Source organism: Meles meles, chromosome 1 (assembly GCF_922984935.1).
Source record: "Meles meles chromosome 1, mMelMel3.1 paternal haplotype, whole genome shotgun sequence".
In the NCBI taxonomy this organism is placed as follows: domain Eukaryota; kingdom Metazoa; phylum Chordata; class Mammalia; order Carnivora; family Mustelidae; genus Meles; species Meles meles.
In genome coordinates, this window is record NC_060066.1 from 175,701,191 (window position 1) to 175,706,498 (window position 5,308).

The window sequence follows — 5,308 nt, forward strand, 5'->3', positions numbered from 1 at the left end:
CCAGGTGAGGTTTTGTTGTTGTTGTTGTTGTTTAAGATTTATCACTTATTTGAGAGAGAGCATGAGCACAAGAGTAGGGGGACGGCAGAGGGAGAGGAAGAGGGAGAGAATCTCAAGCAGACTCCCCACTGAGCATGGAGCTTGGCGCAGGGCTCTATCTCACAACCCCAAGGTCATGACCTGAGCTGAAACCAAGAGTGGGATGCTCAATTAACTGAGCCACCCACATACCTGAAGTTTTGTTTTTTTTTAAATTCTGATTATAGATTTTATTTTAGAAAGTAAAAGGTGTTCAATGTAAAACTTTGGAGTCTATAAGCATATTAAGAAGAATATAAAAATTTCTCATTATCCCCAAATCCAGAGACAACAACTATACAACACCAATTGTCTTTCCTCCCAGTATTATGTTCATTTGTTGATTGGATGGTTTGAATTTAGGTGTAGAGGGTTTAGTTAACCACACTCCTCAATACATGGCATTTTATCATCTTAGATTGGTGTTATACTTTCAAGTTTTGTTACTTATTTTTTTCCCTTTTAGCCCCCTCCCTTCCCCACACAGATAACTAAGTTCTATCTGGTGTATAACTTTTCGTTTGTATATGTTCTTACAAAATGTGAATTTTGTTTGGTATGGATGTATTTTAATTTATGCAAATGATACAGTATTTAAATCTCATTTTGTTTCTTCAGATTTTTTTTTTTAAGATTTATTTATTTATTTAATTGAACTGAGAGAGTATTTGTAAAGCAGAGTGCCTGGCATGTGGTAGGTGCTCTGTAATTCCTTAGGTACCTGATAAGTGTATTGGGAACCCAGAGCCCATGGAGCTCACCTATAGTGCTATTTTAGAGGAAACTTCAATCAGTATCAAGCTTCTTTAGAACGTTTGAAGAGACATTCAAATGAGGCAGTGAGATACAGTGAAAGGAGCCCAGGCATGGGAGTCTAGAGACCTGGATTTGGTGCTGGCTCTTATTTAGCATGTATCTGACTTTGGGCAAGGAAACTGAGCCTCAGTTTCCATATTTGTAAAATAGAGGCAATATTCTTTGCCTCACGGGGTTGCTGGACTTACAAATGCACGTGGATACAAATACTCTTTTTAGTCTTAGAAATGCTGTGTAAATATAAGGGCTCTCAATTTGTGTTTATTATTCTGGGAGGGAGAGTAAACAGAACTCAAGATAACATGGTGTTTGCCTCCTAGGGAACAACTATTGGGGAACCTGACCCTTAAGTGAGGCCTGATTAACTATTTGCCACCACTGCTGCTGTGGCTGCCACTTGTGCTCAAACACCAGTCATCATGCCTGCTAAATCCTCAGCTCTGAGGAAAAGCAGCACTGTGCAGTACGCCCCCTTCCCCAAACCCTGCCCACCATGACTTTTTGGATGAGGACTGGGAATCTGACCCAAAGCAACCCATAAGCTTGTCAATGACCTACAAATGTAGTCTGCCTCCTAAAAAATGAGTTGGACAAATCAATATTTCTCTCTCAGGAATTTTGAGTTGGGAAATAAGAGGTGATTGAAGCAATTAACAATAAAAACTATGACTAAAGGGTTGCAAAGAGGCCATGAGACTGAGTAGGGGTCCATGTGATAGGAGAAGGCATCCAGGTTGTGACAAATCAAAGTGATGAGGAAGCAGAAATTATGAGTAAGCAGAAGCTATGAAGTAGAAAATGATAATATATGTTTATTCCACAAATTTTTCTAGGGTTCCTTCTATGAACAAGGCACTGTGTTAGGCTCTGAATACACAAAAATGATTAAGACACTGTACTTCACTGCCTTCACTGCAGATTTTAGTGGGGAAGAGAGAAAAAATAAGTAAATAAACCAGTAATTAGAAATTATTTAAAGGACTAAAAAGAAAACAAATATGAACCTGAGATAGAACATACCAGGAAGGGAACCACTTAAGAAATAGCACCATAAGGGAAGTTCTCGCAGAACAGATCATTAAGGTGAGACATAAAGAATTGGAGGGAGCCCGGGAGAAAAATATTTGAGGTGGAGGATAAGTAATGTTGACTGGCAGGAAAGGGCTTATCATGTTCAAGGAAGCTGAGAAACAGAAAACAAAACAAAACAAGCCACACTGCTGAAGGAAAGTGAAGAAAGGGAACAACATGAGACAAGTTTGGAGGGGTAAGCAGGAGGCATGTCCCAGAACCCAGCAGGCCTGTGTATGGAGTTGGGAGTTTAGTTCCAGTGAATGTAGTCCCAGTGAGCCCCAGTGAGAAGCCATTGAAAGTATCTGAGGCTGAGTAACACTATCCGATAGAACGTGTAGATAAGCCTAAAGGCTAAAGAGTCACTCCAGGTTCAAACCTACATTCTGCATTTACCAGCTGTGTGGCCTTGGGCACATTACTTAATCTCTCTGTGCCCCAGTTTCCTCTTCTATAAAATTAAAGGTAGAATTGGGTTTCACCTCATAGGATCATTATGAAAATTAAATATGTATAAAGTGCTTACAGCAGTTCCTGGCACATAATACACACCCAATAAATGTAAGCTTGTATTATTATTTTGTTTACAAAAAGGTCATGGTAGCTACTGTGTAGAGAATAAATGTGTGAGGGATATAACAGAAGTCAGTTATGAGGTTGATGAATAGCCTAGGCAAGAGGTGATGAGTAAAGTGGTAGTGGTGGAGACAGAGAGAAATGGACTAATTTGACATATTTTTAGAGGTAAAATATTCATACTTTGCAGGTGGATTGAACATTGTGGTTGAGGAAAATAGAGGGATCAAGACTGACTCCTAGGTTCCTAGCTAGAACAACCAGGTGGAGGGAGGTGACATCTACTGAGAAGGAGCTTGGAGGAAACAGGTTTGGCAGAGAAATTTGGAGTTCTATTTTAGACCTATTTTAGACCTTTAAACTTAAGATGTCAAACAAGATCCAAGGAGATATCAATCAGGCAGTTGGTTACAAGTTGGGAGAACTCTCCAGAAGAGAGGTCTGGGATGAAGATATGAATTTAGAATTTAGAAGTCATTAGCATAATCAGCATTCAAAGACTCCTCTGCAGGGATCAGCATTTGAAGACACAGAAGTAGTTGAGATCATCTAGGAAGAGAAGATACAGAGAGAAGTAAAGGCAGCCAAGAAGAGTCCCAAGGAGCAACACATTTTATGGTGGTGGACAAACAAGAAGAATGAAGAGAGACTTGTGAAGAGAGAGTAAAACCAGAAAAAGCATGGAATCAAAACCAACAGTGTTGAGTGTTTCAGGAAAATTGGAGCGGTCATCCGAGAGTGCAAACATCAAATATGATAAGGATAGAAAAAATAGTCACTGACGACCTTGACAAGAACAATTGCAGTGAAGTGTGTGTGTGTGCATGTGTGTAGGTGCTAAGTAAGCATCAAATAGGCTGAAAATAAATTGGAGGTGTTCTTACTTTAACAGCACATACACTAAAACTAAAACAATACATAGAAAATTGGCATGACTCCTACATATAGATGACACACAAATTTGTGAAGCATTCCATGTTTTCATATGGATTTGACTTTTGGACAATGTTAACTTTTACATATTCAAAAAGAAAATTAAATGTACAAGGATGAAAGGGATCCTAAAACTGAAAATAAAAACTAACCCAAATAACTTTTGAACACAGTATTTTGTATATACACTCTTAATCTAAAAACGAAACAAAACCGCAAACAAATCTTGAACCGGATTTAATAGATTTTTTTTTAAAAAGATTTTATTTATTTATTTTGACAGAGAGAGATCAGAAGTAGGCAGAGAGGCAGTCAGAGAGAGAGAGAGGGAAGCAGGCTCCCTGCCGAGCAGAGAGCCCGATGTGGGACTCGATCCCAGAACGCTGAGATCATGACCTGAGCTGAAGGCAGCGGCTTAAACCACTGAGCCACCCAGGCGCCCCGGATTTAATAGATTTTTTTAAGTGACATGGATGTAGCAATTCTGAAACTATTCTGTGTATCATAGCACTGAGCAAATGAAAAAAGACAGTGATACTATTGGGAGTCAGAGTTCTTTCTCACTGTGGGAAAAGGGAGACACAAATAAGGAATGGAGAAAGAACCCTGTGGTGCTGAATTGGAATTAGAGTATACTAGTGATGAATACATGATTAAAAATAGTTGAACTGGGGCACCTGGGTGGCTCAGTGGGTTAAAGCCTCTGCCTTTGGCTCAGGTCATGATCCCAGGGTCCTGGGATGGAGCCCCGCATCGGGCTCTCTGCTCAGCAGGGAGCCTGCTTCCTCCTCTCTCTCTGCCTGCCTCTCTGCCTACTTGTGATCTCTGTCTGTCAAATAAATAAAATCTTTAAAAAAAAAATAGTTGAACTATATTAAGTTGCCATTTTTCCTTGTGGCTCTTTTTACCTAAAGGGCCTAAAAGCAATTACATCCCAGTAACAATGAGCATATCTGGTGTCCAGATCTTGGTTTCTAACTACCATTGTCCACTAAAAGGGGAGCTCTTTGAAGAGATGGATGATTTCCAAGGCTAGACAGGAAAAGTACAAGATGAACCTAGAAAATCAATTATACCAGAAAGCAAGAAAAGTGCTTAAAAAAAAAAAGATGGGTGTGTCAAAAGGAACCAGTATGAAGGGACTCTCACTGGATAAATCTGGGACAAGTTGAACATTAAAAAGAATAATGACAGTAATAGATTGTAACCTATTAAATAAAATAAGAATATATGAGTCTATACTAATGATAATAATTATATAATTAAATAAGAGAAAAGGGAAAGATATTGCTTACAGAACGCCAACTAGAAAAATGGAGGTAGAATAATGGAGTTATAAAATCACCATTTTGCAACCATTAGAGTAATTACTTCAGACATTGATTAGGAGTTCTATTTTCAACATGCTAAACTTAGGATGTTAGTGAGATCAAAGGAGATATCAATCAGGCAGCTGGTTGTAAGTTTGGAGCCCAGAAGAGGGGTCTGGGATGAAGATATGAATTTAGAAGTCATTAGCATAATCAGCATTTGAAGAAACAGAAGTAGTAGAGATTATCAATGATCAGTGAATGTTGAAAACTTTGAGCACAAGGTTGAGAAGGAACAAGATTTTATACAGTCTCAAAATATCTTTCCAAAGATCACTTAATTATTTACATAGGAAAAAATGATAACTTTACGGTGAAAAAACCTGGCAGATACCATCTTAGTAAACTGATCAAAGTGAACACCATCAATAATGGAACCAAGTGACACCATGTTTTTCCTCATCTTATGCACTGAGGACATACTATCCCATAGGTAGTATGCCTGCTAATTCAAAAAAAAAAAA

General features: G+C 38.6%; 1 non-coding gene across 1 annotated transcript; it reads left to right on the plus strand.

Moving 5' to 3' along the window:
* The first annotated feature begins 3,415 nt into the window (after positions 1 to 3,415).
* LOC123928405 lies at positions 3,416 to 3,524 on the plus strand. The gene has a single exon (XR_006815690.1). It is a non-coding gene; the product is annotated as a U6 spliceosomal RNA (small nuclear RNA).
* Positions 3,525 to 5,308: the final 1,784 nt, after the last annotated feature.